General features: G+C 31.4%; 1 protein-coding gene across 1 annotated transcript in view; it reads right to left on the bottom strand.

Annotated features, from left to right (window-relative positions):
* Window positions 1-7,384, bottom strand: part of LOC108912537 (protein retinal degeneration B) — a 70,491-nt gene extending 63,107 nt beyond the window's left edge. Inside the window, exon 1 of the mRNA XM_018717787.1 lies at window positions 7,356-7,384. The gene's annotated coding sequence lies outside the window, so the exon portion shown is untranslated. The remainder of the gene's footprint in view (window positions 1-7,355) is intronic.
* Between the last annotated feature and the right edge of the window lie 2,426 nt (window positions 7,385-9,810).

Raw genomic sequence — 9,810 nt, forward strand, 5'->3', positions numbered from 1 at the left:
GTAATGGGCCAAAATTCATGGGTAGATTCCCCAAGTAAAAATATTGCGATTTAGCCGAACTTACCTTAGTCCAAAAGTTGATAGTTAAAGTGATACAGGGTGTTAAATGTAAAATATTATTTCAGTTTTTTTAAATTTATTCCTTAACAAATGCAAATATCCTCACAAAATTTTGGGGATTGGAGTTCTTTGAGTAGAGGAATTGAAATCTGTTCACATTTTGGTTAAAGTTCATAGAGGGCGCTAGCTGCAGTACATTGAATGTGTTAAAAACGACATAACTTTTTTGTACTTTAAGGTATCTCATCTTTGGTAACAAATTCTTATTTTTCAACTTTTTTTACACAAAAAAGGTATACTTTATTAAAGTAGCTATCGCACCGTTTTCGAGATATTTGGCTTTGAAACTTCCAATGCTGTTGCATTAAATTACAATTACGTACATACAGGTATTATTAATTTAGCGATAAAGTTTCTTAAGTAGGATTTGAACGAAAATCAAATAATGACGTCTTCCACTTGTCTTATTGCTGTCATTTGTATGCTAATTTCTATTAAGTATTATTCGTATCTAATTAAAATTACCTACATCTTGGCTTACAAATTAAATTCTATACTCGTATACATAAATGTGAGATAGAATGCCGAGGTTTTCGTTTTTGGAGTTACATGAAATCGGTTGTTTATGGAGAAACTATAAACACTTAAGAAGAACTTTAGTAGCAGGTTTTAAATGCTGCAGTCATTTCGCATTAAGGATTTATACTTTAAAATAAGGCAATCTTTTAATAAACGTGTTGATAAATATATTGAAGTTAGAGGTGGACATTTTGAACAATTATTGTCAAAAAGGCTTATTTTTTAATAATGATTACTATTTTACTGTGCATTACAATTTTTAATTCTAAATAAACCCTTGTTTTTGACATTTCTAAATTATTTTAATTATTTCAACTATTAGCATTGGAAGTTTCAAAGCCAAATATCTCGGAAACGGTGCGAGACAGCTACTTTCATAAAGTCTACCTTTTTTGTGTAAAAAAAGTTGAGTTGGAAAATAAGAATTTGATGCCAAAGATGAGATACCTTTAAGTATAAAAAAGTTATGTCGTTTCCAACACCTTCAGTCTACGGCAGCTGGCGCCCTCTATGAACTATAACCAAAATGTGAGCAAATTTCAATTCCTCTATCTAAAGAACCCCAAACCCCAAAATTTTGTGTAGATATTTGCATTTATTAAGAAATAATTGGAAATAAACTAAAATAATATTTTACATTTAACACCCTGTATCAACTTTTGGACTAAGGTAAGTTCGGTTAAATCGCAATATTTTTGCTTCGGTAATCTACCCATGAATTTTGGCCCATTACCTCGGGACCACCCTGTATAGATGAAGCCCTAAAGTTCTGTAATATGTTTCCTGATATTTCCAGGTTTTCCTGAAAGATGTATTTTACCGATTTCCACCGTTAATAAAATCACTAAACCTCAAATGATAAAATATCATGAGATATTAAATTCATCATTAAAAAAGCATTACAAAAACACACAGAAAATACCTCATAGATAACGCATGGAAAATTCGATCGTCTATTATGAGTATAAATCATGTATAATTGAAAATTAGGTCGAAAAATAATATCACAGTGGAAGGAAATAAAATACAATAAACTCAAACAAATCTCATGTCCGGCTTAAAAATATGCATTTACCAAAACAACTCAACCACAGGAAGTCGATATACAAGTTATCGATGTTAAATTTATAATACCAACATTTTATGTATCATACAGCCTGATAGTTTGTATACAGTGCGTTCATGATGAAAGGAACAAATTTATTTAAAATTCAGATAATTATTTTGTGGAAAATCGCTCGGACACGTCGATTAGTATTTTTAGTTGCGGATTTTTTGACATAAGAAAATTGTATACAAGATGTCTCAAGACGCAGTCATCATTAACTTTTTTTAATGGAACACCCTGTATATTATGCCATTTTTGAATTGTACCGTAAATTCTGAACACTTTTTGTTATGCGGTTTTCGTAATAATGACGTTGAAATGTGATAAATGGAAAAAAATCAATGTTTTAACCTAAAGGGGGTAAATCTGGTGACCTTGGTGGCCACTCAATAGGACCTCTGCGTCCAACTCATTTATTAGGGAAAGTTAAGTGAAGAAATTGTTAAATAGCAATTGCAAAATGAGGAGGTGCCCCATCGTATTGGAACAATATGTCATTATGAGGAATATCTGGATCTTATGAATTGGGAAACTAAACAGCTAAAGCGGGGATGAATTCAAACTGAAGAAAGTCTAAATAACGTTCACAACTTAAATTTTCTTCAAAAAAATAAGGTCCAAGAATTCGGTTTTCGACAATACCTGCCCAAACATTTATTTTTGGACGATGCTGTGTGTGACAGACTTGTATCCAACGTGGATTTTCAGTTGCCCAGTACCTGCAGTTTTGCCTGTTTACGTGTCCATTTAAAATAAAAGTAGCCCCCTCAGAAAAAATAATCTTTCGTGTGAAAACTAAGTTTTGATTATTCATCTCAATTATCTGCTCACAAAACTGCGTTCTTCGGTCAAAATCGTCTTCTAATAGTTCCTGTATCAATTGAACGTAATAAGGATGATATTTATTTTTTCTAAGGATGTATTTGTGACACAGATCCCGATAACAAATTACAATTCTCGTACTCTGTCTCCAAAACCAATCATCATAAGTACTTCAATACTTTCTTAAATGCATTTTTAAAATGAAACGTAAAACTGACAAAATGGCACTGACAAACTAAACGCCGGTGATAGTTTGGTTTTTACTGTCACAAATTACTACATCAAAATGGTCGAGGTTGGTTAATTTAAACCAAAATATCAATTTTTAAACGTCATTAACGAAAACTGCTGATTTTAGAGACACGGTATTTATACAAAAAGTGTTCAGAATTTACCTTGCAATTCAAAAATTGTATAATATACAGGGTGTTCCATTAAAAAAATCAATGATGAGTAATCATATGTTCTTCTTGAGCCACCCTGTATTTGTATGTATTTTCTTATGTCAAATCCGCAACTAAAAATACTAACCGAAGCGTCCGCACACAAAATATTTACCTGAATTTTAAAGAATTTGTTTTTTTCATTATGAACGCACTGTATATGTACGTAACGTATGGTTTGGGACACCATATTTTTTCCTTATAGTGTTAGAAATATGTTTTTTAACTCGAGACCGTTTTTTTTATAATTTTGCAAATATATTGAGGATTGTCCTTGAAATTAGTTAAAATTACATCTTACAATTAGCTTCCAATTTAAATTGTATGTACATGAAAGTGAGATAGAATGCTGAGACATAATTTATATTCAAATTTTAACATTTAACATCCCGTATCTCTTAAATTATTAACTTTTAGACTAAGATAAGTTCGACTGAATCGCAATATTTTGGCTTCGGGAATCTACCCATGAATTTTGGCCCATTACCTCGGAAGCACCCTATATATATTTTCTTTCAATTTTTTCTTTAAAGTTTCATTTCAAACTGGAATGCATTAAAATAGAAATATCTGATTCGAATATAGAATACCTACGTAAAACTATTTGTTTATATTTGCCTATACATATAAATACAAGTGCTTTCTCAGAAAAGTTACATTACACAAATCTACAGGCTTCTGCTTATGTTACATGCATGAGATCATACTCCATAAAAACAATTCAAGATTTATATAGTTGCCATTTTAATTTAGACTGCTGCAGAAAGAACTGCGATTAACAATAACATTAAAAACAATTTCATTATACATCAAAAACTATTTTTAAATACTGTCCAAAATTTAGATTATTCATTAAGTAAAAGCTTGCACTTGACAACAAATTAACAAAAAGTTTATAAAAACGTATCACCACAGGTATATCATTTTTCAAGAAAAGGGTGTTTTTTAAGGCCAGCAAATTTACACATTTTTTGTTCAAATCATAAACACTAAAAAATATTTGTAATTTACCTGTTTTAGTAGAGATCCAAAAATTTACGTTTGGTGTGAAATTTAAAATTAATATTTCAAACATTTTTTTGTACAGAGTACACTATAATCTGACAACTTATTGTGAGTTTATTATTGAAATTACAGAAATGTTTTTAATACAAAAGTTTTAGCTTTTTTATGAATTTTTATAATACAAGTATTAGAAAAAACAATTGATTAATGGAAATCACTAAATTAAAGAAAAACATTTTTTTTAATGGAACACCCTATATATTAGTAGGAGGGAAATCAAATTAATGATGATAAATAAACTTCAAAGTCATTTATTTGTTTCGCGTGCCTCGTCCATAGCCACTGCGATCCGTCAGACATAAACCCTCCTGCTTTACCAAAAATATTTTTAAACTGAAATATGTCGAAAAGTCCTGACTCAAACAGTAACATATTATATATTTTTGAAAAGAGAAAAATTTAACAAAGCCAAGTATGAACTTGTTCAGATTTGTAATATTAATTTATAATCAAATTACCTACTAACGAGAAAAAAAATGAATTTCTTTGGAGAAATGTCAACTGCAAAAACATTTTGTATTTTTACGCTTTAAGCGTGATTTATGTTTTTTAAATAAAGAATATTAATAAAGAATTGGTGGAAAATATTTAGTCTCCACGAAAACTATTAGTAGCAGAGCATTAAGTAGTGGAAAGGCATTTGGTTATCTCCACGAAAACAGTACTAATATATAGGGATAGGGAGTTCCATTAAAAAAAAAATCTTTAATTTAGTGATTTCCATTATTCAATTGTTTATTCTAATACTGTATTATAAAAATTCATAAAAAAAACTAAAACTTTTGTTTTAAAAACCTTTTTGTAATTTCAACAATTAATCCACAATAAGTTGTCAGATTATAGTGACTAACATTATACATAATACTGTTTGTCTTTTTTTTCTCGAAAACAACAGCAGATACGAAAACATTGCAAGAGACGAAAAAGTTTATAAATTTAACAGGGAATTAAACATTTGTTCCAGAAAACACCAGCGGCGTACCGGAAGAAAGTTTGGGGGCTGAAAAAAGGCGCGACCCCAGAAACAGTATCACCCGGTAGATAATGATGACTATTAGACAGGGCAGATGATGCAGGTAATCTAAGTTAGCCCACGTTCCAAATTTGAGGTACATATCTCAAAAATTATGGGAGATACAAAGAAAAAAACAGGTAAAGTATTGAAACTTTAATATCCTCTACCATGGTAATGAAGCGTTTACGGACATATTATTATGTTTATATGAAATTTTTTACTTGAAATCATGCGCAGAGATTTATCCCCCTGAATAAAGTCATAGGCACTATTATGAAACACTGAATAATTATGCACATATCCTGTTCTTGCAGCATAAATGATTTTAACTAAAAATATTATTTTGCCTCTCCTGAACAATTTGCATAATGGCGCTTAATCCCTTCTTGCACCAGGGTCTACAATTATTCTTAATTTGACTATCAATCAATAGGATAACCATTCTATCCTAGAAGTTGCAGACCAAAATAAAAACAGCAAAATGAAAATACCAGAAACGTAGAATTAAATGCCTCTTATGTTTACACGGACCTTGCGGGGGTGGAAGCTTCGGGAGCGCTCAAGCGCCGATGCAGCACACAAAACGGACAGGCCAACTCACCTTTGACATTTAGCTGGCTTGAGCCCGGAGAAATTCTACCGTTCTAGCATCCTCGCGGATTTCCAGGATTCGGAACTAAATCCCTCGCAGATTAAAAGTTGTCGTCTGATAAGTTCTCATTTAAATTTGATGACTATCTTTATAGATGTAAAAGAATAAAGTATTTCAAGAAAAATTCAATAACATTCATTTCAAATCTAAAATGTAATTGTCCTTAAATTAGAAAAGTGTAAAAAAGAAAATGGAAGTAGGTAGTAACAAAAGTAATACGTAAAAAACTAAGCTATACAGGGTGATAAATATGATGATTGAGCGTAACAAGCCTTATACAAATGTTGCAGGTTTACGAGATACAGGGTGTTCAAAGTTGGAATTTTAATTTGAAATTTCTCCATAATTTTGGGAATCAACTTGAAAATTATGTTTCTTGATATGAGAATTACGAATTTGATGCTAAATTTGCCGCTATCTGTACAGGGCGTTAGTTACACCCTGTTACTTCAGTAAATCAGAATACATTTTTTGTCTAATGAATTATGGCTATGGCGAGTTAAAAATGTAGAAGCCAATCCAATTTTACACAGAAAAGGTATTCTTGTTTAATTCATCTAACTCTATCGGTTTTTGAGTTATTTGCATCTTAAACGTTTAATGTATTTTGCTTTCATAAATCTTGAGCTTCAGGTAATCAATTTTGAACAGGAGTATAGTGATATGGACGGAGATTGTCTTTCTTTAAAATTCTTCAGATAGACGATTGGCTTATCCCTGTTGCCATACTTAACCAACGGGTATTATTGTAAATAATATCTTCCTCTTGAGACAAGCCCATTAAAATTTGATTGAGCAAAATCACATATCATACATTTCACTGTCGGAAAAATCATTATGTCGTGGCATTTTTTGATATTAAAAGTTTTGCTACGAATAATTACTAAATTAAAAAAAAAACGAGATAACCTTAGTAAACACTTAACCAAAAATTGTCAACACGAAAACTTGACATGTGCTGACTGAAACCTACGCAACCTTACCTCAAAGCAATAACGGTAGCTAGAATTTTACATTGACGTTTAAAATGCAAATAACTCAAAAACCGATAGAGTTAGATGAGTTTTCTATGTATTAGGCAAAGAGAATGTGTTGTGATTTACTGAAGTAACAGAGTGTAACTAACGCCCTGTACAAATAGCGGCAAATTTAGTATCAAATTTATTATTCTTATACCAAAAAACATAAAACTGCCAATTTTCAAGGTGATTCGGCTAAAAATTCCAAAATTATTGAGAAATTTCAAATTAAAATTCCAACTTTGAACACACTATATTTCGTAAATCTACAACATTTGTATAAGACATCTTAATCTCAACCATCATATTTTGGTGCGTTATTATCCGGCTTAGAGATTGCCCATTCTTAATGGTTTTTCAAGAAGATCCGTAATATAAGCTCTATGTCAGTTTCCATTTTTCAATAACCACATTTTTCCATTTTTTTATATCTTACGCGTATTATTTAATGAAGAATGAAGAAATACTTTGCTTATCTGAGTACCAAATAAAAACTATCTAGATATACCGGAGGATTTTTAGCTTAGGAGCATATGACATCATTTTACTTGTATGCTTTACATATAAGAAAAAATTATAACTATATAGATACCTGCTATCACTGGAATCACTGAAGAGCAAGTAAAACTAGGGGGCTTTAGTAAAATTTTGCTACGTCTTCCTTATTTTTTGCTTATTTAATTAAGAGCAAACTTAATTGGTGTTATATGTAGGTACGTTTCAAAAACTCTCACACCCTGATCCTGAAAATGATCCAAGGAATCAATCTCTTAAAATGTTTTTACGTACTTAAGTTACCTGCATACTTACGGAAATTGCAAACTGGTAATAATAAAAAACAAAACATAGATAGATATCCACTTGTACCAAGACCATGCACACTTTTTGGTAATTACATTTATTAGATACCTACTAAGTTGTAGTTGTAGTTGTAGCTTTTGACTTTGACCATTCAAGGTGAAAACTTACGTATTTTGAAATTGCTGGTATGTGCAAATAAAAGTAACATGAGAATCGAGATAATACAGCCATTTAAAAATTGCATTGTTGGGAGAAAAATATCTTTAGGCAAAATATACAAGATATATTTAAATTAAGAAGCACACATTGGAATTGGAATAAATATACTTTAATCGAAAGTTGCTTTATTTGCGAGTTTAAGTTAAAATTACATAATATAATAGTTATTTACATCATAAAGGAGGTAAGTATTATTTACCAGACGGGGACGATTTTGCGCCCGAGCGGAGCGAGCGCTGGCAATAGAGTCCGAGACTGGTAAATTATACTTAACTGCTGCGTAGTGTATAACATTTAATCTGCTCCCACAGTTCTTTATGGTTCATGAAATAAAGATTAGGTTTTATTTTTTGACGTTTCTTAATCAATTCATTTTGACATTATTCGAAATCTTGCAAAGTCGCCTTGGTTGTTTGGATTTTGTCGTTACTAAGGTGTTTATAAACAAAGCTACATAAAAGTTGCTATTTTGCTGGTTTTGAATTATTATTATTTATAAATGAGTGATTTTCAAATAGAAAGTGCAGCAAATGCTGCCTGCGAATTTTTATTGTCCAAGAAGTCGAAAGTGCGCTACGGACGAGCATATAGAAATTTCAAAGAATGGTGCCAGAACAAAAACACTGGTGTTTCTGAAATGTCACTGCTAGCATATTTCATGGAGAAGTCAAGAACTTTAAAGTCATCGGCGAGTTTGTGGAGTGAATACTAAATGATTAAGTCAACTATTTTCATAGAGGAGAACGTGGATATATCAAAATACCCCAAGCAAGAATGACGGCTATACCTAAAAAGTAAACGTTTTTACAAGAGAACAAGTCAACGCTTTTCTCGTTCAGGCACCCAACAACACATATTTGCTAATGAATATAGTGACGGTCTTAGACATTGCATATGCCGTTCTGATGAGTTATGCAAACTTACTTTGTACGTCAATTTCAAAAATTTCGATGACATTATTGTAGTTACAATTCCAAATTCTAAAAATGGTATGTCACGTACGTTTACAATTACTTCTCGTCTGGGTTGTGTTTCTGATTAGATTGGAAATTAAAGCTGAAATTTCACGTTTTCATGTGTTATCAAGCAGGTAGATGTTACAACCAACCAGTCAGCAAGAATGTCCTTTCTACAAGTATAATTCCTAATAAGATTGTACAGTTTTTGAAACTAGAACATCCTGAAACATATACAGGTCATTCATTCCGAAGAACATCAGCAACGTTACTAGCTAATACAGGAGTTGATATATTAGCAATCAAGAGACATGGTGGATAGAAATCAGTCACAATTGCAGAAATTTATGTCGCTGACAGTTTAAGTAACAAAAATGAAATAGCCAATAGGATTCCTTACAATGACACTTCAACTTCAGGTTCTAGTAGTACGTTGCATCATGCTGTTTTAATGGAACAGTCAGATAATATTGAGCCTCCGGTGACTGCAATGGAGCGGTTAAAATCATTTTGAGAAAAATGTCGAGGGGAATAATTATCCAGATTTTATAAATGTTACTAAATGTAATAACTGTACAATTACTATAAATATTCATTCATAATTAATAAAATGTAACGTTCATCAAATATTTCTATTTATTTGTTCATAAAATATGGATTTATAACTCGTAAGGTAACTTTCCCTAGAGAGGTAAGTTACCCCACTTACCTACCTCCCGTTGTCCATAGCAACTTCCACTTCTACGGTAAAATCCACTTACCTCCTTAAAAACAATGTATTGTTAGGATAATTAAGGATTAAAAGTCGAAACAATTACTTCAAAAATAGGATGTATTCGGATTGAACATACAATACTTGACCAGTCGTCAAGCAAGTCTACAACCGAGTCCCTATTCAAAAATCCCTTAGGTACTCGTAACTAATTCTTTCTATATAGGTAATATTTAAGTAGGTATTAAAACAATTATTCATGTGACGCACACGCCTCCCTTCTATTATTTCTAAGTAATTAATTATGAAAATAAGTATCTCAATGTACACATATTGGCCAGCGATTTCCTCTTCGTTAT

This window comes from Anoplophora glabripennis, unplaced genomic scaffold, assembly GCF_000390285.2.
Source record: "Anoplophora glabripennis isolate ALB-LARVAE unplaced genomic scaffold, Agla_2.0 scaffold636, whole genome shotgun sequence".
Taxonomy (NCBI): Eukaryota; Metazoa; Arthropoda; class Insecta; order Coleoptera; family Cerambycidae; genus Anoplophora; species Anoplophora glabripennis.